Below are 25,822 nucleotides of genomic sequence, written 5' to 3' on the forward strand. Positions count from 1 at the left end.
AGGCTTAAAATGCAGCATAAGCACTTTTGAAGAGGACTCCACTCCGTGATGCTGCCTGAGCCCCTCAGGGCTGCTCCTGAATTGCGAGTTAGAAATAAGGAAAACTAAAGAAACGTGAGATGAGGCAACCCAACAACCATTGTGGATATTTGAGCTAACCCAACTTGCTTATAAGCAACTTCTTTCCACTGCTCATATGGCTCGGAGGGACATTTCAATCCAGTTCCTGCTGGCTACATGAAACTGTCTTTCTCTTTTGACTCTTGAGGGATGGTGAGAAAGCACTGTTTTATATGGCAAAATACTGGGGTACCCATCCTCTAAGGTTCCCCACGAGAAATCCTGTTGCTGATCTGATGTTCTCCGTGGTCGGAAGGCACTTTTGCCTCACAGCCTTTGTTCAGAGTGATTGTCACTGCAGCCATCCATGACGGAGGATGGAAAGTGATGCAGGCACCAGGGTGGGGTGTTTTGGGTTGCGATGGTGCCAAAGTGAGACCAGGACCACTCGGCATCCCCACTGCTGGGGGGCACATCATGCAGAGATTTAAACTGCCACGAGCTTCTCTGTGAGTTTTGTCCATCTCAAAATGCTGTCCTTTACTCGCTGTGCACTGGGAAAAAGAAGCCTATCGGGAAAGCTTAAGGTAGGTGAGTGAGATGGGTAAAAATGCATCCGGATGGACGCATCCTGTAGAGCCAGGGAAAGCACAAGGGCCTGAACACCTTGGCTGTGTTGTGGAGGAATGGCTGCTTTAGAAGAATTGCATGGGAGGCTTGGGTGGGCAGATCTGTGGGGCTGTGTCACGGCCAGGGAACACAATGTTTTTCAGTTTGCAAAACTGTCCCAGAGCCAGACCAGCCCCAAATCCAATCTTGTCATCTGTATTTACAATTACTTGTGATTTAATCCGTTAGTCCCATGAGGACAATGAAAATTCTGGCCAACGCTATGTCTAGAAGCTGCAAGAGATGCAATATTACATTTTTTTCCATATGCACAGCTAAGCTCAGGCGAAAATAGCTTACTTTCCAGTCTGGATACATACCTACAAATGCAAAAAAAAAAAAAAAGAATGCGATTCGTCATGACCACATTCCTCTGGTAATCGAGGCTGATTCATCAAGACTATGTAAAAATGGTGATTCCATGAATGAAATTATTCTGAATGTTTCCCAAAACTGTCCTCACCTACTGAATGATGTTTCTGCTCCCAGAATTTTCTAGGCCAACCAGTCTTCAGCCTATTTTTCTTTCATCCATGTTAGAAGCATTGCAGCAGTTAGAGAAGATGGATGAGTTGTGGCAAACAGAACTCACATTAAAGATGGCTCAAAAATGAAGTTTCTTACTGCTTGGCACTGGAAATTGAAATTGTGTAGGGAACTGTATGTGTTTGTAAGGATTTTAAAATGTAACACAACGATTTTCTTCCATTAGACTCTTCCAAGAGTGGCAGCGATAACCGAGCCAGCATGTTCGGAATAAGACATCGTCGAGTCAGCATTCAGCCACAGGTACATGACAGCGAGCTCCTAGCTCTGCTGATCCCTTTGGGGTTCTGGGCTTGGCTTGGAAGCCCCAGCATCACCAGGCTGCCTGGAGGTTTCAGCACTGGGGAAGGATCGACCAGACTGAATTTGCAACGAAGCTTGAGGAAGCCTGTCCAGACAATGCAAATGTTACTTCAGTTCCACCTCAACTTCTTTCCCTAATATTTCTCTTAGAAATCACCAATTTGTCAAGAAGCCAATGTCAAATGAACGAGACAGGTATTAGTGTCACTTCTGAGACCTGCAGTAGCACCGCCAATGCATAGCTAGCTGTGTCTGAAGCAGAGGAACACGGGTCTTCGGTGCTGCTGCAGGATCCTGTCCCTCCATCCCATGGGTGTCAACGCTACGAGGAATCTTTCAATCTAGAAATTCGTGCAGTGCATACCGTTTCTTTGCAGAGATGAGCATACCTCTGTGTTTGGTGCATGCATTCAGCCATATGGATGCACACACCTTGCTGGAAGACAATAAGCATTGTCCTCTCTTGCTGGAGAGTGAAAGAGAAGCAGGGAAAGGTGTTGCAGCTCTCCAGAGTGCAAAGTGACCTACAGCCCCACAGTGGGAGGCATGAAGTTATGTAGCTCATTAAACCTTAAAAAAGCAAGGAGAGAAGCTGCTTCCAATTATCAGGATGAAAATTAATGAAATAAAAACTACAGACAGGCTGCAGAATTATGCAATAAAAAGGGCTTTGCTGGCATTAACAAGGCGGTGTGTAATATTTGTGTGGTTCTAGCTCTGTCTTGGCTTGAACACATGGTGATTCTGCACATAAAATGTATCCAAATTAATGAATTAAAAATCCTTGATAATCCCACACAATTTTCTGTTCACAGTGAAATATTATTAGCTGGGAAATCTCTCAGAAAGGGAAAATAAGGTTGTGATCTGTTGTCTGAGAAAATAGCCTCTTTGTTAGCACCCAAAGAGTCGCGTGCTGCAAGGGCTGGCCAGGTTCCTGGAGAAGCCCGGCTGCTGTCCTGCTGCTGGAAGGACCGAAGGTCCAGCAGGGCAGAAGCTGCTTATAATGGGCCCAGAGAAGACCTGCATTTGTTGGACACGGGATCAAAGCATGACAGTGAATACACATGAGAAAAGGTGCCTTCAGCTACATGAACGGTCTTACTAAGAGGTTTCACATCAACCCACAAGGACATCCTCCATAGCGTTAGCTCTGCCTTGGGATCCCGGCAGTGGGGCCATATTAACACACATCTAAAATCAATCCTCGTGTGCTCTGCTATAAGCAGAGGCCATAGCCTACGGCAAGCTCATGAGTGAAATTCAACAGACTGCATGAGCGTGATGCTGGATTTGTTGCTTTGCCCTCTAAAAGCCTGGACCACTCTTTCATGGTCACTTTCCTTCTCCCAGTTTCTATACCAGAGCACAACTGCCTTTCTGAACAGCTCAGCAGAAAGCGGTCCTTCTCTTTGCAGGCTCCATAAATGTCACCTCTGTCTCTGTTGTCCTGATGTCTGTCTGGCATCGGCTACACATATGAAGTGGCAAGCAAGGTACAGTGAGAGCAGTATGCATGGCAATGTGTTAGTGAGGTTGCTGTTCCTGCGAGTGTAGCTACAGCATCTCCAGAGAGAGGAGAACGTTGCAATCTAAACATTTATATTATAAAAAAATGGGAAATCATTTGCCTAGACATAAATTAGCCCCTTCTAGACAGATTTATTGCGGCATGGAATGTTTTAATGAGAAGAGGAGGTTCCACAACCATAGGATACATTTTGCATCAAAATGTTTGACATACGAGTAACATTTGGGTGAAATTTTCAACCCTGCAATATTTAGCACTTAACTGGGGATTTGGAAGGAATTTAGGGAAGAGAGATGTGTAAACTGGTTTTTCAGTTGCGTTTGGAGTGCTCTGAAGGCTGACGTCAGGCTTACGCACAGGAGCCGTGCTGGGACGCTCGCTGCGGGGCTGGGAGAGGTGAGAGCTGAGGGCTGAAAGGCTCACAGAGGTGAGGGTTGTGGAGGGCAGCTCGCCCTCCCTGCCCTTCCATGTAAAGCCCTTTCTGTGTCTGCTTCTGGTGACAAGAGAGATGACAGGAGCACAGCTTTAGAAGTATTATTTCTCTTTCTCTGATACCCCAAAGCCCGCGTTTCACATGCTGCTAAGGGACTGTTTGGTTTAACAGGGATTACTCTTGGTGTAGGAATCGACTCCAAGCTCCCTGCACGAGTCTGAAAAAGGAGGTACGATTCCAAGCTGGTAGATCAGGCCCTGTCTGTGGGGTGGTGGTGGGGAGAATTGGCAGCAAGTGATCCCCGAAGTGCAAAAAGTAGGATTTCATACAACTATAAGCAGTGAGCTTTATCATCCTCTGTAAGAAAATGTCAACACGTATCCAAAGTCACGAGCTGGGTACTCAGCTGAGAACATCTTATTTCTAGCCTCCAGTTCTGCCAGGAACCTCTTCTTCATGCTTTCTGAGTCCGTAAAAGATGACAACAGCAACACCCAAAATTGTTGTTCCAGGTCTGATTTGGAGAAGTGCACCTGGGTAGGAAATGGTAGGGAAAAAAGGGAAGAATTATGATGTCACGATGCCACTCTGATCAGTTACTCACCAAGAAATCATAAATATAACAGAATATCAAGGAACCCAAATTCACATTATACCTATAAGGGCTGATATAAAGGCTGATACAGAGGGCTCAGGTCCCCAGAGCAACTGATAACAGAGTGTGCAAAATGACTTAGACACCTCAGCACTGTCTGCCTGGATTTCCTTTGGCACTCCTTAGAGGTATAAACCCTGTTTTCTTATCCATGTTTTTTCTTCGTCTTTACTTTTCACCACCTTTCACTGCTGCTAGTATTTCAAAGCCATGTGTAGAAGAACCGAGGAATTACTACAGATAAAACATGAAGGTTTTATTCAGGAGCAATACCTTCAGTAGCACAGTATTTGAGTCAAAATTACAGTGTGCAGCTTTGGAGTTATACAAATTAGGGGAGGGGGAACAAAGGATCCTCTTTCCTATGGTGTTACAGCAGTTTTTAGCAGAACAAGGAATATTGAAATCTGACCTTGAGTTTGTTGTGGTTTTCCACAAGAAAAGGTCATGTTTAAACAGCATAAATGCACCGTCTTTCTAGGAAAAGCTGTTTTCACCTAATTCATAACATGTTTGCAATTTTTGTATTGGTAATGAACTGCGCTGATTTTGCTGTGTAAGTAATAAATTCACTGACTAAATTTTGCAAGAATAGCAACCTTTGCCAAATTTGCTAGATCTTGGGAAAGTCATGAAAACCATCAATCTTGGCTTTCAAAAGTTTACAAAGCAAAACTTTGTTTTACACAAGTGCTGTTATAATAATTTATACATTTAATTTAACATTTCTTTTACTTAATAAGTATATAATTCATACAGAACAGAAATTAAATTGTACAACACTTGGTTTCAATTTTGCAGTTCCTATTAGGGGATTTTAATGCTCTCCTATTATTGCTGCAGAGTTTTTCGCTGTTATTTGTCCATGTCGTGTATGTTGGTCAGCTTAGATGAAAAGCCACATTGCATGCGCTAAACCTTAATACTAATGCCACCAAATTAATCAATTCCTATTTTCTGACTCCTGAACCTACCCTAGGGTGAAGGAAACACAATCCACTGAGGATCATCTTGCAATTAAAACAATTCTCTATGAATCAGCATGACAATGCAGGTGCTAAGCAAACATCTGTTCAATTAAGTTGGTTTAGCAGTTTTGGGGCAAGCCTATTTTGCTTTTTTTTCTTTTTTTTTTTCACATCATTAAGCTTACCTTTAATGCTCGAAGCAAACAATAGCTCATTAGTGGATTAGGGGTAATTACCAACAGCAGTCATTATTCCTAAGGCTTAATGGGCCAATTTGCTGCTGTAATAGTACCCCAGTATTGTGGTGCCCGAGCAGTGAAGCTGGGGGTGCTGGAATGAGCCAGCCCCTTGAAGGCCCTGGGGATGGCCGAGCATCCCCAGCCCTTCCCAGCAGAGCCCACCGCCGGGTGGCCGGGGCCTTGCTGCCAGCTGGGGGGTCCCGCCAGCCCCCAGGCTCACAGACTGGGAGCAGGGATCAGTAAGAAAGACATCCACCCGGCCACGGGGGCCTGGTCCCAAAGCTGCCCGGAGCACTGTTCATCGAAAAGTCCCAAAGGAGATGGGGGACACCAGCAGTGTCCCTGCCCGCCCCGTGTTGGAGCACTTCTCCATTTTCTTTCGGACCGAAAGACCAAAAGCGCTGATATCTGGGTGCTGCAGAGGCATGAAGTCTTTCATGAAGCTCTGCAAGAGGTTCCAGTTTAGCTGAACGGCTGTTGGGCTGGAGGAGATTTTTAGGATTATTTATACAAAACATTAAGGGATATTTAAAGGTTGGCCAGAACGGCCCTCGCCCGCAGCAGTTACGGGGAGGAATTAGCAGACTGACGTGCTGTTGTGCCAGTTGTGTTCATCAACCATAACAGAAAACAAGTGGCAAAAAATGTTCCTGAGCTGGCAACCTGCTGCTGTAGGAATAAGGATGAGCACTTTATAGCTCCAGCTTCAAATTCCCCAGGCAGCTGGGGCTGCACAAAGGTCTTAGCATCACCACCACCCCGTACCCTCCATGGGCAGGGGACAAGCACGGGTGCTGGGGACCTGAGTGCAGAGGACTGAATGCACCATCAGAAAATTCCGAGTATGCATAACTGTAGTTCCGTTTGCAAGCAGAGAAAAATGATATAGACAGCTATATTTTTATTCTTAGCATTATATTTTCAATCACTCATTTTGACCTAGAGTGCTATATCATTTTTCTGCTTTTAGGAAGGGGATTAAGGAAGAAAAAAGACATAATGCTATAGTGGAGTTAAGTGGCACTTCTTCAGGCTCCTGTCAAATCTCGTAATTTGGAATAATTGCCAGTGTCAGGTTTGGGGAAGGATTTTGACGTAAATTGCCTTGATCTGTACTCATCTTGTGAAAAAAAGAAAAACAGTGTGTTGGAAGGTAGAGGGCTGAACAGGCAACACCAGCAAAAATTGCAGTGCCACTGTCATCCCTAATTCCTGGGAGCCTGGGTCACACAGGGAAAATCACTCCTAACTCCAGGAAAGCTGCTGCTGTGAGGGGTTCCTGGGTTTCAGCACAGGTTGTGCTGAGGTAGGATCGATGGGCAGCTGGAGGCAGGGACCTGAGCGTGCCTTCAGCACTAGCACTCGTAATCGTCTCCTGCTCTGCTGCCAGCCCTCAGGTCCCATCTCAGCACTAAGCACTGATGACTACTGGAGAGCAAGGAATGAGTCCTTCAAGTGACCGGGTGCTTCATAAGAGTTACGGACACACACTGAGAACAATCAGGTGCCAAATGCTCTTTTCCTCTTTGGGAGTCCTTTGCTGAGGGCGGTGCTGGCACTGGGGACAACCTGTGGCTGTAGCAGTGCCCACCACGAGATTTCTCATGCCTGCGCTCTCTCTGATCCTCTTGGTCCCTGCCAAAACACCTTGCTGGGTCAGAGAAGTGGAGACACGCAAGTCTGGAATGGGAAGGAAAAACTTACAGTGGTTTCTTCAAAATTAATTTGATTCTTTTGTGTGGGTGCCAGGGCCTGGTTTGCCAAGGATCTGAGAGGAACTTTGCCCTGATGCTCAGAACTGGGGTCCCTGAAGGTCTGCTGCACCACGGCTGAGCCCTGAACACACCAGAGGCCTGCTGCAAAGGATGTCGATCCTGTAATGTCTGCTGGCAAGAGTAGAGATGTACTGGGAGGAGAGACAAGTTACTGCACGGGGCTGCCCTAGTGTCTTGTGGAATTAAATAGGCAATAAATCAGGTCTAACAGAAAAAAAATATTTTTTTAAATTGCATCATGCTCATTACAACCATGCACTACAGTTTACCAAATCATACAGCGCTCTCAGTGCTGTTATGTGGGTTGTTCATCTAAATAATCCCTTGTTACAACTCATCTTAGGCAACAGATAACATGATACTATCATAACATGTGGGTAAGGCAATCAAAATAGCATTCATTTGTATCAAATGTGACTGGTGAGAGCAGGAACCCAGCCAAGCAGCAGCCCCGCATCGCCCAGCATGAAGCTGTGAGTTTATGGCTAAGGAGCTCGGCAGTGGTTAATCCTGTTGTCATCTGAATTAATTTTTAAAGGTGTGTGTGGGGGGAACCCGGCAGCTGCATAATAAGCCTAAGATCTTGAGATGGGGAGAAATGCGTGTATTTTATGTGTGCCTGTTTGGCAGCAGCACCGTGAATGTCCTTTTGCTGTAGGAGAATTGTTTTCCTGGATGAGACAGGCAACAATTCCGCTTGCTCCAGCCACAAGCTGAACCTGTGTGTGCTGAGAGCCTACGACGTAAATCAAGGCTCCTATAATATAAGCACTGGCCAGTACTGCATACCTCAGGGAGTGATTTCGGTCAGCACCCCTCCTTCTGGGGCAGGTCTTGCTCGGATCGGAGCTTCCCGAAGGCAGCCTTGGCAGAGGCATTGCAGGCTGGGGCTGCCCGATAGCATCTGGCACTTCTGGCAGGATATTCCAGGTAGGTTTTCAAACAAAATAAACATTTGACACATCATACAATTATTCACCTGGCTCTTTTAAAGCTCTCTTGGCCCTTTCCAGTGGAAGGAAGGTACCCAGGGAGCAGCCAAGTATGGGGTTGCTCAAGGGTATGGGCACCAGCAGTTGCAGCTTTTGGGAGATATCTTTCCATCAGCATTTGGTTTTCTTTAGAATAAATCATTACCAATATATGCAAATAAAACTGACAGAAGAAGCCCAGAGCTCATGGAGAGGAAGGTAAATCCCTATGTTATACTCATTTTTAATATAGCACTTTAGGAAGAATGAAGGAAAATGCAGCTGGGAGAAGTGTTCCTGTAGCTCGATATTTACTGCTTGGACTGGACTTTTTCTCTTACGGACAAAACAGAGAAAAAAGACTGGAATTCAGCACCGGAGAAGGCCATTTACTGGGTCAAGATGCTGTTGAGTGCATGAGTGTGCTTTTGCACTGGGACCCATTTGCTTGTCACTGTCAACAGGAATTATCTCCAGCCTCTGCAGGCGCTGTGCTCAGCCACGCGTGAGGAGCTTTGGCTCCCGGTGCACATATTTGCAGCAGGGACATCAGCATCTGGCCGAACTTGAAAGCTCGTCATCCTCACTGGAGGAAGGAGCTCTCTTCCAGGACTTGGGTTTCAGGTGAGCTACTGCTGTCTTCTGAAAGGGCTGATTTGCAGTAGCTGGCCGAGTGGAGGGTACAGAACAGCATCACCCGACGGGCACCTCATTTATCCAGGTGACTCCTGCTGCAGGTGGCTGCCGGTGCAGCCGAGTCATGGGCTCGGCTCCTGTGGTGCCAGGGAGCCTGCGGCTTGGCTGCTCTGCCAGCGGGCATTCTGCTGAAAATACGGGCTGGCTTCTCTCTATTTTATTTTATTTATTTATTTTATTTTATTTTATTTTATTTTAAATTTCTGCAAACAGATGACAGCGCTGAGCCCTACTGAGGGTGACTGCCGTCCAGCGGCCGAACGCAGCCCAGAGCTGCAGCCGCTGCTCGGCTGACAGTTTTGTGGGTTGGCTGGCCATTAAAGCGTTTGCCAATATTTAAGGCACGCATTATTGTGGTTTAAACTTGGGAAGGATTTTTACGAAAGCTTCATCTGGAGAGAAACGTCTTCGAGCCTGCCTGCAGCTGGCCACGCACGCAGATTCGGGCCCGGCTCCCGCTTACAGCAGCGCTTCTCCCCCGTGTGGGGCCTGCAGTGCGCGTCTGGGGGGCAGAGTGGTTTTGAGGGAGCTTTTCCTCTCCCAGCTCGATGGGGAGATGTTTCTGCCGCCGTGATTATTTCAGAAGTCAGAAATGGAGAGATCTCGCTGATAAACGGGCTCGCTCCGGCTCTTCCGCCCCCTCTGCTGGCTGCCGGGCGTGCGAGGTGCGAGGCCGAAGGTCTGGAGGGGCTCGGTGGGACCTCCGCTGGGCCAAGGGCTGGGCCTTGGCCAAGGGCTGGGGTTTGGCCCTGCAGCACCCAGCCCCTGCACCACCGAGGGGGGGCTGCTGGCAGGGCACGGGGCTGGGACGAAGTGGGGGACTTCGGCCGAAAATCGGTTCTTGGGTTCCTTGGGTCTCCCACCCGATGTTCACACAGGCCTTTTGGTGGCTTGTAGCACAACTGAACTCACTCTCCGTTTTTTTTCCTTATGGTGTAAAGCCTTTCGTGCCCGTTCCTGCAGATTTTGTGGGGATTCAGCCTCTCTGAGACCTCCACAGCTCCGCCGGGTTTGGCTGACCAGGACCACGGGTCTGACAGGAGCAAAACGAGGGAGAGGTGGCTCGGCCAGGGGGAGGCTGGCAGCTGGGGAAGTAAGGCAAAAACAAAAACAAACAAACCCAAATCCACCCCCAAGCCCATCAATAACACAAACAATCCCCAGCTCCCTTCTCGATTTATCGGGAGGGCTCACGATTCCCAGGGACTCGCTTTAAACTTTCTGCACGTGTTTTTGGAGGTCTGGTTGTTGGGTTCCCAGCTCCGCTACTGCAGTCCCTCACAGCTTTGGCAAGATGTTCAATATTCTCCCATCTAATATCTGTAAAATGGGGAGAGGGAGAGGTTCTTTCGCTAAACGATCTACGATTTAGATATCTAACTTTCCCCTTTTTAGTCTGTGCTTTGGGTATCTCAGGAAAAGGGGGGGGTCCTTCACCGGGAGCACCATGTGAAATTCACGATTTACTCCTTTCCTGCGGATCCTGCAGGTTCAGGGCGCTTTGCTTCAATTTCTGTCAACCTTTGTGTTTTAAAATAGCAGCAAGTCCTAACCCCTCCGACGGCTCTTCTCCTCGCCTTGGTGACTCGCCAGGGAAGGCTTTGCTGCTTTTTTTTTTTTTTTTTCAAGGAGAAGAGGAACCAGTTCCTCGGTTCAGGAAGGGGAGGTGGAGCTATTCTCTTGCAGAGCTGATGGTCATTTCGTGATAAAGTGATAATACTAATAATCCCCAGGTCCTTTTTTTTGCCTTTGAACTGAACACTTTGCCTGTCTCAACTGTGGTTGCCTTTTTGAACTGTCAGTTTCGGAGGATTAGATGCATGTTTAGGCTGGGTGAACTCATGAATGAAAATATTTTCCTTGGCAGTTTTTAAAATGCTTCCCCCCTTTAAGAGCTGAGCCCTTTGGCAACAATCTTCTTTTTGCCCAGATTACCACTGTCATTTTGGGAGGTCTTTTCCCGCAGAACAAACAATGGAATTTTAATAACACAGTGAAATAGATTCAGGCCCGCTTTATTTATATTTTCTTTATTTATTCTTGAATACTTAGTATGCAGCTCCAGCAAAGACAAATTTAAGCTTTGTATTACTTCAAAATGATGAATTAAGCTCTGGGAGATTTACTTCCCCAGAAAAGCATATTTTGATTCACTGCTTTGAACATGTCTCATAAGAACAATAAATATCAGAGAAATTAAAAATAAAATAAAAAAAAAAGAGTAAAAATTGCAGATGCAGATGCAGACACAGTGCTTCTCTATCTGCGGGCAGGTCCGCCAGCATTTGCACTGCAATTCCCTGCTTTAGCAAAAGTTTGACTCAACAGTCCAGCGATCAAATGCAATGATCACCCTAACAATGTGGCTGAACTCATTCTGACCATTTATTTTGTCAGGTCCTGCTTGGGTCTATGCACTGAAGACCTCAAACCAACACCTGTTTTTGCTACCGGAGCAGATAGGCACTGGGTAAGCTCCAAATGCCATTGCCTCCAGAAGGATGCTTGCAGAGCATCCTTCAGAATGATCTAACTTCATAGAGGGGCCAAAAAGTCAAGTAATCATGCAAAGTGAATCAGGAATCAGCTGAAGTGAAGCATAAAATAGCATCTATTAAGGCTTTTAGCTGGGTCTAACTATTACCAAATGGGAAAACAAAATGGTTCGTATCTTGTACAAGCTCTTCTCTGAAATTCCTATAGTTCTGAATGCCAGCTTTTTCTATGACTGTGTTTGCATTGGTTGTATTTAATATTGAGCTTGACTATTAATCCCTTTAGGCTGTGAATACAGCTTTTTTCCCCTCAAGAGAATTCTGCAGTGCTATTTTCCCTGCACACCTCCTTTGTTCCTGAAACACCGTCCTCCCAGCCTGAGCAAGGAGCCAAGGGATGGAGACATTCACAGACGACGTATAAAAAAAATCTCTTCCAGTGCTAGAAGTGTTAAATAGCTTTCTGTCAGATAAGCCGCTGATATGCTGCTGTGTTCAATTAAGATAGATGGCATATGGTATGGATGGAAAGCAGCCAAATGTATCAGCGCTTTGGATCTGGAGACAGACTAGACCAAGAGAGCCAGAAGTGTACGGGAAGGAAGGGCTGTGCTGCTGGACGTGTGGGGAGAGGGGAGGAACGAGGGAATTGCACTGTTGCTATTTGTGCCTCCCTGCTTTGTTTTTAGCATTGCTGATGATATCCTGTTTCCCTGAAGTCACTTAAAGTGATTTTAGCACACACGGGGCACAGCAGGCAGCGCATCGCTGCAGCTCAGCAGGGATATAAGGAGTCAATGTGCAGAGGTGGAGGACAGCAGGTTGCTTTGCTTCCCTGCAGCAGCGAGGGAAAGCACAGTGCTCCTGCCAGCCAGCTTGGATCTTCACTGAAATGCTCATTGCATTTTCTTCAAAACCTACAGGGAACAAGCACGTTTATTTTCCAGGTCCCAAAATAGGCTTCTCTTTTCTTCCAATTACTAACCTGGGATTTTCCAACCCCAACCTCCTCAGCACTTGCTGGAATTTGATACAAACAGGAGTGATGCAGGCACTGGCCCTCTCCTGTTTTGTGCCATTTGCTCCCTTGCACTGGCTGCAGGATCCGTGCAAAGCTCTGTGTGCACCCTGGACATCGTGCAGGATGGAGCAGCAGCTACACCCTGCGAGAACTTCACTTGGCTGCTGCCAGAGCAAAAGCGAAGGGGTTCAGCCATCTCGCCACCGAGACACTGCAATTACTGAGCTACTGTAAAAGAAGATCTGCCAAGGATATTACAGCTGCTTTTCCCTTGTAAAGTCAAGGGTGAAGAAGCTGCGGGAACATGGCTTGTGTCCAGGAGCCTGATAAAGATGCAAGGAAAAAGCAACGATTCCCAGGGGAATTAACCTCTGTGGCCACTTGCTGCAGCTCTGCCTGACTGAATCATGGATGCTGCTGCTGCACCCGTGCTGCACGACTGCAGAAGCTGCTCTTCCTCACAGCCTGGGTCACTGGGAGGTGGTTATTGCTTATCCATGATGGCCTGTTTAAAGCAGAGCAGCAATTTGTATACGGGAAAAAGTGCTGCTGCTGACTGGGGACCTTTGATTAAGATTTTAACACCTGCCAAGGAACCTGTCTTCATGCCCAACAGGACAGAGCAGCTGGAGCTGGTGGGGAGCTTACAGGAAGGAGAAGAGCTCCCCTGCCCTCCCCAAAGGCTGTTGTGTTTCTGCCTTTGTGTCTAACACTGGTTTGGGGCAGAGCATGGCGATGAAGTGCTCTGTGCTCTCACCCTTGGGAGGGGGCTTGGTAAAGATGGGAAGGGATTTGGGGCCTGGCAGAGTTGTCAGCTCCGCTGCTCTCCCAGGATCCATGTAAGGCCAGCAGGAAGCAGTGTAATTGGCCAAGTATGCACAAGACAAGTGCAGCACTTAGGGTGGCGAGTGACTTGAAGAGCAACTTGTACAAGAAAGCAGAGCTTTTGGACACTGAGCTTCAGCCTGTGCCAGTACAGCCTTGGCTGCTTCCAGGCCAAATTAACCAAGCAGTGCTGGCTTTCTGCTTGGAGGGCAGAGAGAACAGGTTGTGATATAAAATATTTACTTATTGTAATTTATTATTTATTGAGTTGAACCTAGTCATACTCTTTAAGTGGAAGCAAAAGTATCCTGTGTCTTACATTCTGCCAAAGACTTTCTTGCCACGTCTGTGATCCACTTGTGTTTAGATCAGTCTTAAGAATAAATCATGTTTTACAAGGCTTCAGGTGCATTTATTAAAAAGACCAAAGGAAAAATGCACTAGGCATTAAATAAGGGGCCTGAGTTAGGGACTGTGAGGTCAATGGCTCCTGAACTGGAGGGACAGCATCACTCACAGCAGCAAAGATGGTCGGTTTAAAAGCTACACTAGTGTTGTAGTTCCTGGTTCTGTAAACCCTCAAACAAGTAACATCATAACCGTACAAACAGTTCCTGCTGGAGTCAGTGAGTTTGTGTATGAGAGCAGAGTTAATAAAATGCCCAACATCTGTGGGACCACTAGTTTCAATAAAGCAGGCACTACCTAAACATCTTACCATTGGTAGATGAAGAAGATGCATTTTCCGTGCCCTATTTATAGTAAAAAATTATTTAGCAAAATCAGTATGCCTCCACGCTAATAGGGGAGAGAAGACTGTGCTGCCACTCCTATACCCTCCCCTTGGTGACCTGCCACATCCCAGACTGACAAAACCACTGCAGAGCTGGGGACAGGGCAGGGGAAGCAGAGAAAACACCTCCCTGCTGGGAGCACGGCTGGAGGCATGGGCAGCTCCACAACTCACCCTTCCTACGGCTATATCCAGACCTGCCCAGCAATTTCAGGAGAAACCAAGGACACCTAAATAAAACAAAGTGTAGTGTTGAGTTTACTTAACCACCCATCATTTAACTTTTTTTCAGGCAGTCCTGTAATTTTAATTAGTTGGGCCAATAGCTTTAATTTGTATAATGGTTCGATTTCTTGATTTCTGGTCAGTGAGGTCAGTGAAAACATTTCATTTTTTAGCTAAGGCAAAATGTGAGGTCAGTGCTTTGTTTTCCTTCCAGCATGCTGTACCTGCCTTCCACGAAGTCTCAGATATCAGAGTTTAATCAATATTAAATCATCCACATAGTCTAAGTGTTTGCTTATGTGCTTTGAATTGTTGCTCGCATCATGAACAGCAGTGATGCCCCTAATCTGCTTTTTTGGGCTCCCCAATACCCTAATTATATCATTTAGAGAAGGACATTTCCTGGCAGCAGTTCCTCAATTCACTGCAACAGCCACTATTGGAATATGGACAAAACATGGCCGTAATAGCTAGCACATGTGCACGATAGCTACAGGGACAATTAACCTTAGTTTAAGAGTGAGCTCAGGTCCATTCTGTTTAATATTTCCAAATGATGTTACCTTGCTACAAGCAGAAGTAACGTGCAAGCCAAGCCCAGCGTTTAGCTACCCAGTGTTATGCTCTGATACGTGGTTACTTTACACCATGGGCTGTTGTAAGCTCTAGTAAAGGGCACAGATATTCCGTAGCTATCCTGAAATGCCGGGTACAGCCGGGATCCTCAGCACGTGTGAGCCTGGGCACCACAGACAGCTTCTCTGCAGGTACAAGCTTAGGCAAACACTTCTTAGCAATGCGCTGTGGGTATTGTGAGTGCAGTGTAAATAATATGTTCAGGTGCGCTCGTTTTCTGTTCCTAAGCTGGATCCTTGCGGGGTTAGAGTGATGGATGAGGATTTTAGCTCACACAAGAGCCTGGGATTGCGTAGTGGTGGAAGATGCTCGTTTTGCACCAGGGAAACAGATCCTTTCTGAGTGCGTGAGTTTGAGTTGATTTAACGATCTGTAACACTGCCTGCAAAACTTGGCTCAGGAGTACCAAAAGCGTGGGCACCTGTGCAAGAAATGGGAACGAAACCACGGCTACTTGAAGCCCGCTCCATGCATCCCCCTGTTACGGACCCAGGCCAGCTTCATGCTGCTGTGGGAAGTCCAAGTGACCCCTTTGCATGGTTTCTCCTTAAAACCATCTGCTTTCTCTCCCCAGTTTTGTGCTCCCTCTACCTTTCCTGCCAGTGTATTTCTACAGCAGCGTTTTTCTGCTGGGAAAATGTGGAGCTCACGAGCGTAATAACGAAACAAAAGTACCCCCAGATGGTTTAGCTTATTACTCCTCCTTTCTGCAGCTTGGCTGAACAGCTGGGATTTATGGAAAAAAAAAAAAAGAAAAAGAAAAAGAAGAAATTAAATTGTCACTCCTAAGAGATAACATTAGCAGGGACATTCAGGTTTCAAGAAAGAAAACTCGATCAAGAATTACAGCTGACCCGTGGTCCCAGGAAAGGCCAGCCTGTGGCTGCTGCTCCCTGCTGCCGAAGCCAAGGATGCTGCTTGGCTGCCTGAGAGCAGCTGATGCAAAACTTCCCGGGGCTGGGACCTTGTGTGTTGTGAGCAGGAAAATTAGGGGAAAAAAAAAAAAAAAGAGGAAAGAAAGAATGAAAAAAAAAGAGGCGGATAAAAAATGTTAATGTAAAAATGAGGGGCAATTTTCTGTGATTCGTTACACCTAATTGACTTTTCCTGTCCTCCTCCTTTGACCCGGCCTGGCAGAGCACGGGGCAGCGCTGAGGACGTGCAGACCCTGCAGAGATGCCGAGGGCTTTGCTGCTGTGAGCAGCTCTGCTCATCTCGGATGCCTCAGACGTGGCCACGAGTTGGTGACCCCCTGGGAGCTGGCAGGAGCTGCAGCTTGCAGAAACAGCCTCATTTCTAACAAGCAAATATCCCCATGTGTGTGTGTGAGCCCATCACCTCCACCAGCAGCTTCCACAGTGTCAATGCCATGCTGTTGCTGCTCCTCCTGATAGTGTTTACTAAATAAATTACCTTATAAGTAAGGGTTGTGACATCCTGATCAGGTCCTTCTAATTAGCAAAACATCAGCCATAAAGATTAATGGTGAATATAACAGAGATGATGAGAAATAAAGCTGATATAGTTTGCACACTGATAAAAAAAAAATCCTCATCTGTTTTACATTCACATATGGTACATATTCCTAGGGGAGAGGGAACGACATATTTTTGGGACACTATTTCATCTTAGCAAATCAATGTACAGGCTATTAAAACTCCATTTTTCCATGAATGATAAGTGTAATTACATCTCTCTTGCAATAAAAACTAGTGCTTATTAAATGTAAATATTTAACAATGATTAAAATACATTTGAAGGAAACTTTATGGCTTTATTTTATATGTTCCCATCTGGGTTGCCTTTCCTAAACCACTATACTTTTTGGAGAGTTATTAAATTATTATTTTGAGAAGGACTAACACTCTACGTGTCCCTTGCTTCAATTTTAATTTCGTACACTTTCAGAATTTATTGAAGTCTGGTGAGTTTGAGATTCAATCAATGCTCTATTGTATTTGTAGAGCGTGCATCGAGGGGAAAGTGGCTTCACGGGGTAGGAAATGCCACACTGACATGTCTTTTGTACGTCCAGTTTTGATGGCCAGATATAGTTTCCTGACTCCACATGCTCCAGCTCTCATTTGTTTCCAGCAGAAGAAAGTTGGTTCCTTAAGTGGGTTTCGTCGGCTTTGTGTACAACCCTTCTGTGGCTGCTTTAAAAGTAAGCTTCAGTGAAGGGCCCAATCTTATAAATTGTGTATATGTATAAGCAGCGTTACGTGTGCAAGTTACTGACCTCAAGTTGAGCTGCGCGCGATCGAGGGCCGTACGAGCGGGGCTGACCCTTCACAGAGCGACTTAACGGGATTACTCGCGAGGAGAATTCACGAGTAACCGAGGGTTTGTCAGATCCAGAAAATAAACCCTGTCTCCAGTGAAAATCTTTAATACGGAAGTTCTTCTCGAATGCCCAGTGAAGCATCCCTGTAGATTTTAAGAGAGTCGAAGTGAGATTTGTATAAAATTCTGCAGTTGATTTAAGAACTGCATTGCAGGGATATAAATGATCGCACTGCTATGAAACAGCTTAAATACTTCCAGAAAGGACACCACTCCCAGTTAAATTTTATAAGCTCTTGATATAATTTGTGCTCGGATGTGGTGCTTTCACCCCTACTCGCTTTTATAAGATCTTTGCTCTTCCAGCAATCCCAATTCCTGGCTCTTTGTTGCAAGTTTTTAAGGAAACTTGTGCAAACTTCAGCGTCATGTTCAGGATCATTCCAAAAGGCTGCAGCGAATTTTTAATTTGACCAGTAATTCTGGTCATGCAGCAATATCGCCAGTTGCTTACTTGAGAGAGTGCTAACAGGATCAGGCTGCTGCGAGCTCATTAAAACTCCTGATCCTGCAAGGAAGCAGAGCTCAAAGCATTGCAGAGTTTCTCGGAGTCACCAGGTGCCCCTTCTTGCAAAAATCACGCTGAAAAATATCACTGCTTTTGGAATAAAAATTAAAAAAAAAAAGGGGAAAAAGCCTGTGCCCACAGTGGGCCATGTGGCATGTTGAAATTCTCTTTACATTTTGCATCCTCCTCCTTTCAGATTACTAAAGTTCTTTAGCAACTTCAAGATGTTGCGATAGACAAAGACTCAATGTGTTTTCCCTGAGAAGGAAAAAATTCTCTTTATATAAATTCCCCCTCCCTCTTGAAATTAGTACTTAAAAACAAAACAAAAACAATGAAGAGGTTATTTATTTCTGAAACAACACAAAAGACATCATTCTACAACAATATATTCAGCGGTTTATGTTACATCTGGTGAAAGGAAAATTAATTTAACACAGTGATTTTTCGTAAGATAAACCTTTGGAAAGTAAAGGTTTCTCTGGGAGAAAAATAAATACTAGTAACACAAAAGGACTTTGCAGTGTGGGCATCCTTAATTGCTTGCTTAATTAAACCTCTTGACTAAATTTTCATTTATTTATTTTTTACATATTTTTGGTCATGGAAAATATTGGTTAGAGTTAGAACATATGTTTGTTGGTTTTAATTACAGACGTATTTTTCCGACAGAGCAAACAGCACCTCCTGCATAAAATAACGAGAGAATAACACAGGCAACCTTTCCTGGTGACTATTGTGGTCAGCAGCACAAGACAAATATTTGTGTATTTTTGGTTGTTCCTGTTGCCATTGAAGTCAATGGGGCGTGAACCCCAATGGGAGCACGAGCAAGCGCTTTCTGAGTCAGATGAGACAAAACAATTGAAAGTACTCGGTTTTCTTGCGTTTCTGAGCAGTTTTCACACTAAACATAGCACTCAGTCAGATGTGCATAGCTGTGTGCGCGTGAGCTTTTTTGTTACATTTTCTCAAAAAAAGTCAGGTACTTCTGGAAAATTAGGTGTGCCTTAATATTCGGTTCTGTCTGTGAATTTTATCTGCACAAATAACGTCACTGAAATCTTTGAGTCTATTTTCAGGGTGAATTCAGAGGGATCGGCTCAAATGATACACCATGATTTTAATCTTGGACCCATGGTTTTATTATATGCAGCCTCCATCAGTTTTAACCTCTCAACACACTTTTGAAAAACAAGCAATGCCCATGAACAACTTTTCTTTGCCTTCAGAAAAATAATCTTTTTCCTTTATTTCTAAACCAAAATTTTGTTTTATATATTTTTTTTTTGGATTCATTATTCTTCTTTTCCATCTTATAAACCAGCCTCTGGGAGGTGCCTTAAATTTAAAGTACAAACAAAATCCCGCATGTATTCTGCATTCAGACATTGGGAATAAGAGAGCATGAGGATATTTTCACGGGCATTGAAAAGGGAAAAAAATTGCCTTCGCTTCTCTCTTTCTTTTCCCCCCACAATAGTTTCTTGAATTTTAACATTATTATACAGTGTTCTGTCTTCAACCTATATATTTTGCTCTGTCTGAAGCTGCTTTTATGTTTCCTGATAAGAATTAAGTATCAGCCTGCCAGTGTTACAAAGAACTTTCAGCACGGCTGGTAATTGCCCTCTCTGTAATTCTATAATGAAAGATTTAGTGCTGAATAATTATACATCTCACAGATAGTACTGCCTCTAGAAAAACAGAACACGATCCAAGCCCTCCAAAACCATGGCAATTTTTCTCTGAACTCCTCAGTTAGAGTGTTTGAACGTTAAATGTGAGCTGAGGCAAAGCCCACGAGGTACAGGGTTCTGCGCTGGGTCGGCGTTCATCACGGGGGAGATGGACACCGTGCTTCAGGGTGCGAGGGCTGGAGGACTCCCTCTGCGCTTTATTATTTAATATTGCACAGGTAAGAGTCTGGTGTAGGCGGAAAACTTACCGAAGCAGTTAACCTGTGTTCTCTGTGCTGTTTTCCTTGTGCTGGTCAAGTTTGTGACTGCGAGTACAGGCTTCGATACAGAATTTGCATTTTAGTTGAATAAATCATTTGCAACTGAAAACATTTCCACGTCCAAGCTGTTCGCAGTGGGCAGCAGTAAAGCTGAGGCCACTAAAACAGATCTACCAACAAACTAGGAAATTCCACAGGGCTAATAAAAACCTCTCTTTCTAATGAATTATTTCATCACTTTGCTGTCTACCGCTTTCTCTTTGCACTTTGCAGTAACCAAGCGATTTAATCTGTGCTTTTCTCCAGCACAGATCCCCGATGCCTATACTTTTTGGGAGTCCCCATGTGTAATTTAGCTCCTTGTGCAGAAGTCCTGGAGGATAATATCTGCAGCAAGACCTAGTCTCGGAGCTGGGGAGGGAGCAAAACCCTCGGGTTTGGAGCCCCTGGGCAGAAAGGCCAGCCCTGTGTGCCTTTTGCTCAGGGTTTTTGGCTGCTCGCTCAGCAGCTGCTGCATCGCTTTGGGGAAGCGGGGAAGGCGCTGAGCACTGACAGCAAACCGCTCTCCTGACTCACGGCCTTTTTTGAAAGCAGGGAACGCATTTAAATGCATGGAGATTTCTCACGTCTTGGTGGAAAAACATTAAAAGACGAACGCTTTAATCTTGCTGTATAGCCCCAAGTTCGGAGCTTAAGGCTGAAAGCTTGCAGTTCCAGTTCCTGCTCTTTTTGCAAAGATTTCTGACAGGACATAATGCAGCTCACAGAGGTATTAATCCCCTCTATAGCCTCTCTAATAGTGACACCTCCCCATACCACCCAAGCTCGACAGCCCCAAAGCTTGCGGCAGGAAGAGATAAGGCAGCCCTTGCTCCTCCGAGCAAGCGGAGCCCCTAATTGCTCTCATTTATTGCCGTTAGGAAATTTGGGAGAGGGCCTAGCCCAGGTCTTTCCTGTGCTTCGCTGAGACGAGGCCCACCGACTTCAGCTGCTGCAGGACCGGCCCCAAATTTCGCTGTCTGTTACAGCGACAAATCCAAAGGAGCTCCTTGCCTTGGGAGGGAGATTTAGGAATCCAGACTTATACTGCGGCAATTAACTGCAAAATTTGGCCCTAAAATCCCGCTGATGTAAACAGCGGGGCTGCAGGTCAGCACCACGCACACAGCCCGGGATTAGCGGCAGCTCACTACTGGAGCAATTATCTCCTGGCCAAGCCAGCCCCTCCTCATCGAGCAACCGCGGGGCTCGCCGTGCTCTGCCTGACACCTGTAAAACGCAGGGAAACGCCACCAAACCCGGGGACATTTTTCTAGGGTTTCACTGAGAGCAAGCCAGTGAGCAGCGTGTCTTTAGTATTGTTTGGAAAATAAATCTTGCCAGCCTCTGAAGAAGAGTGGAGAGCGAGCAGAGTGCCTGGACCTGATGTTTACCAGGAGAGTTAACAAGCCTGGCAATAAAACCCTGGGTAATGATGCCTCTGAAGGGTTACATTTGCTTTGGAATTTACTTTATAAAAGCATGAAATTTTATGTAGAAACAAGATCTCTAACCACCTATATAAAAGGGTTTTTAGTACCTCTGAGAATGATGGACCAGTTTTTGTGCTGCTACTGCAGGGCAGATCTTGTATCGGGGCTGCAGGATGGCAGCTCAGAGAGTAACTCAATAGTGGCTATTTTGTAAGCTTTTTTTTTGGTGAGCATAAAATATTGTTTTCTTGAATTTATTTTATTTTCTTTTTCTGCCAATCTTCCCCTCCTGGATTTATTCCCAGCATTTACTGTTGGAAATTCAAGCTGTTTTGGTTTCTTTGTGCAAATACAATTTCAGAAATTATTATTATTTTCTTTTCCCGTGTCTTCTGTGCAGCTCCTTGTTTCCATGACTGTCAGACAGTCAGAGGATTAAGGTACAGGAGGGGTACGTTCACGACTTGCTATAAGCTGAAACAGAGATGAAGGAGGAATGTTTTGCGGGGTTTGCCCAGCTTTATAACAAACATCCGGGGAGTCCGCAGAAAAAAGGCATTTTCCTCAAATACCCAATTCCCACTAACTCCGCGTCGTGCCGCAACTCAACCAAAGCTCTGCTTTTACCCAGCCTCTGGGCAAAATCCCCCCTTAGCTGAGACACACCTGAGCAAACGGGGAAATACCGAGGGCGATATTTCTCTCTCTCAAATCTGGAGCGAAGAGGGCAAGGAAGGATGCCGGGGAGAGCTCGGAGGGCTGCGGGAGCTGCCGGGGATGCTCTGCCGCCTGTCGGCAGCGGGTCGGCCCGGGAGCCGTTTATTTCTTGCTGTGGGTGATGTTTGTGAGCAGGGAGCCGCAGGCAGGCGTGGGTGTGTGTGCAGGGAGCCGCAGGCAGGCGTGGGTGTGCTGCTCACACCAGCAGTGCAACGCCGCGCTGCAGCGGCACGGCGAGGCGACGCGCAGCGCGGCCATCCTCTTGTTACTATAGGAGCAAAATAGACGTAAATATTTAGGTGGATTCCTTCCAAGTGCAAGGGGCAGCTCCGAAAACACGCAGCGCCCTGAGCCGGGACGTGCTCGCACCCAGGAGGGAGGCCCGGGCAGGTGAGCAGCCCCCCCGGCTTTCACGCAGGCGCCGAGATGCGCGGTGCTGCAGTGGCGGTGGGACCCGTGTCCGACGGCTCGCGGGGATAATCCCACCCAATCCCTGTAATAAATGCTTGCAGGATCGGGCCTGGAATGGGTTGGGAGAAAGTTTCCCTTTTGTTTCTTTTCTGTCTCCGAGTGACAGATGGCCTGTGCAAGTCGATCTCCGAAGATCCCGTGCATTGCAGACAGGCACCAGCCACAAAATTGTCCCATACCTACAGGTCTCTGAGCCCTGCGTTTCTGCAGGGCCTGATGTCATGTTTATGACAGCTGGGGGGAAGCTGTAGCCTTCCCTTAGGCCTGCTGCATAAAGAAATAAGATTTGGAACAACCCCCTAACTTTTAACCTACTATTATTAGACAGAAGAGGACTTTTTAGGTCAGGAAGAACACAGCAAAGCAAAAATCCTAAAGCTGCCTCAGTTATAAATGAAACCTACAAAGCATAGGCAAAGGGGCAGGATTTACCTCCCCGTTCCAATGGAAAACATATTTCAAGTGGTTTTAAATGTAATGTAAATGGCTCTTTCTTACCTGTCTCTATTTTTTTACTGAAGAGAAGTTGGTTTAAGTCATTTAGACAGAGCACAGGGTTTCTTGTCTGACATTAGCGTACGGAGCGGCTGGTTGCCTCTGTGCTGTCGTTTATTCATTGTTCTGGAGAAAAGAAACAAATATTGGCTGCTCACCAACAGTTGTTTGAGAAAACCAGATATGTGCTGCAGATTTTGGCTATGTTGCTAGTCCTTATATAAGCAAAATGGCTTGTTTCTAAAACATTGTGCTGCTCATTGAACCGAGCGCACAGATTATATTTGTACGAATTTAGCAAATTCTGCCCGCCACGACGTCCACACAGGGGCCACTGCCAAGTTTGCAGCCAGACAGTGCAGATTTATCCCACCTGGGCAGTGTGTGCCTGGAGGTTGGGTAAGTTTTGGTCACCGGAGAGGTACACCAGTATGCGCAGGGATCTTGATTTTCCCCAAAAGTTTCCCAGTAGGAAACAGATAGGAAACGCTATAAATCTTCCCGTGGCACATAGCATTGCAGCGCCCTCAGCTCCTAAATCCTTTATAAATCCCTCCAGCCCTCCCGACTGAGCCATGCACTCCGCTACCTATGGTCCCGCTTTTCCACGGGAAGGGGATTCCCACATGGGAAGGGGCCCCCCAGGGTCTCCCATGGGCTGGGACCAGCACCATATCCCGACCCCGCAGCGATCATTGCAGCCAGGGCTGATGCACTGGCACGGCCCGAAACTCCACGAGCCGGCTTCAGAGAGAAAATCAACAATGGTGCACTGTATTTAACACCGCGCGCTGTGGGAAATGGAAAGAAGACAAATGGACTTTATTTTACAACATCAAGAATGTTACACCCTTCGGTAATACGTAACTAATAACTTAAATCCATTAAAAAACTCTGTTCTCTACTATACCGCTGACGAATGGAGCCAAAGCTGTAAAAATTCACCAAGGAGGCAGTAGCAGGCTGGCTGGGGTTACAAAGTCTACAGAAACTGCAAGAAGTCACAGCTTTCTCCACGAAAGTCACGGCCATAACAAATATACCACACAGCTTGCTTTCTAATCCATTCCCAGGACGCTGCATTGTGTGCGGCTGAGCTGATCCCCAAATCGGAGGAGGCTGGGAGGCAGCAGGGCTGGGTGCACGGGGTCCCGCTGGCTGTGGGGTGCCGCGGTGGGAGCTCACCCCAAAATTTCCCCAACGCTCTGGATGTTGGACTTGCCCCTCTCCGGATGGCACGGGGCTGGGAGATGACTGATCGCCCTGGAAAACAAAAGCAGCGCCTGGAAGAAAAGGGCCGCCTTTCATTTCTGTTCCCCGTGTCAGGCAAAAATTAATGACTAAAGGCACCTTTCTCTGATGTTGCCCATCACGCAAATACCGGTGGGCAGGAGTCAATATGAACTTTAAACACACCTGACACAGGTGGCTCTTGCCTTTCAATGCCGAATGGCCACTGGCCAACAATTCACGGCGCAGCATAAAGGAATCCTTGTGGCGAGCAGCCTTCCCTCTGTTTATATTTGTTATTCCAGAATGAAGCTATTCATCGGGGCTGAGATGAAACTGCCCAGGTGAATAACTTCCTGAAAGCCAGAGCTCCTGCAGGAGCGCGACCAAAATCAACTGCAAAATGAATGCGGTGTGTGAGTGCGAGAGCTGGGGAGAAAGCAGAGGAATTCGAGGGCCGGTGGAGGGCAGGATGCAGCCCGCGGGAGATGCCCGGTTGTCCAGGATCCCGCTGCCCTGGCATCCTTCTCGTGGTGCCTCTCCCAGGCACTGCTCAAGCTGAGCCATTGCCCTGGGGATTTGTATCTGCCCAGTGGGTCTTCCCCCTGTCCTCCGGGCCATGTCCTTCTGCCAACAGAGCAGCACCGACACAAACATAGACAGAAGGAAAAAAATCAGTGAATGATACTATATTTCCTGATTTTAGCAGTCAGTCTGTGGCTTTTTCCAAAACCTGCAATCTAAATTAAAATTCAGGCATTTTTCTTCCTATAAAGCAGTTACCGCTTATCTCAGACATAACCATATCAGTTGTACTCCATACATCTGCAATTTCTCTGCACGCCTGTGCGTCACTTTTTGTTTTGGATGAGGCCTATCCTATTCTACTACCATTTAATCAAAATGAAAAAGAGGCTGCACTCTGCCCAAAAAGGATACGCAGCCGAAATGCGTTGGTGACTGAAGTAACTGTAAAGGGGAATTTGCAAGCAGTTTGGGAAGTTTTATTTCAGCGTATGCATAGAGAAATCTTTACATACTATCAGAGCTGGGATTAATTTATCACCAAGCTCAGGAACTGTTCCCAATTGGAATTAGCCACACTAATGTCTGGAGCTGACAAGCACAGCTGCAGCAAGCTCGCTCATGTTTATTATTGTACTTCTCCTTGTCTTTTAACAGTTTGTACACTAATGGAAGAGCATGAGCTAAAACTGCTCATCTGTGCTCTACTATTGCAATGAGTTTATTAAGACAATAAAACACCTTCAGGGCTGGTTTTTAAGCTTCTTCTGGCATCAGCAGTAGGAGCAGAAAATATCTGCAGCTTCCTAAGTCTTTTCTGAGTGTTCTTGTAGAAAATCTCTGAAAGTTGAGTACAGAAGATTGCATTCAGCCCCACATTTCTGTGTTGCTTGATTCCTGTTTTATAGCCTGCTTTGGAAAATAGGGGTCTCTAGCAAAGGACTGGAGATACAAACCTTTGCTGAAAGGGGAACACAAGCACAATGAAAAAACTCACAGGAAAAAAAGAAGGAAACCTGAATTTAGCTGGTATATATCTTTCAAATATTGTGAGTAGTGGAAAGAGGGTATTGCCTGAGGCAGCTGGCAGAGATGGGATATTAGGGCACCAAAGAATGCTTTATTTTCCTTGATGTTTGTGCAGGATGCAAGTCACTCTGCCTCTGAAAAGGAAATGAACTGACAGCATGAAAATCTTATTTATTCAATAAGAAATTGTCATAGATCAAACTGACAGGTTATCAACTGGTACGTATTAAA

The 25,822-nt window shown here is 46.0% G+C and overlaps 1 long non-coding RNA gene across 1 annotated transcript in view; it reads right to left on the reverse strand.

Moving 5' to 3' along the window:
- Positions 1-21,971: 21,971 nt before the first annotated feature.
- The window catches only part of LOC125181991 (uncharacterized), a 49,510-nt gene continuing 45,659 nt past the window's right edge, over positions 21,972-25,822 (reverse strand). The window contains exons 2-3 of the long non-coding RNA XR_007160787.2: positions 22,811-22,933; positions 21,972-22,109 (exon numbers count right to left, since the gene is read on the reverse strand). This is a non-coding gene — a long non-coding RNA (uncharacterized lncRNA). The remainder of the gene's footprint in view (positions 22,110-22,810; positions 22,934-25,822) is intronic.

The sequence above is a fragment of the Anser cygnoides genome, chromosome 14 (genome assembly GCF_040182565.1).
Source record: "Anser cygnoides isolate HZ-2024a breed goose chromosome 14, Taihu_goose_T2T_genome, whole genome shotgun sequence".
Taxonomy (NCBI): Eukaryota; Metazoa; Chordata; class Aves; order Anseriformes; family Anatidae; genus Anser; species Anser cygnoides.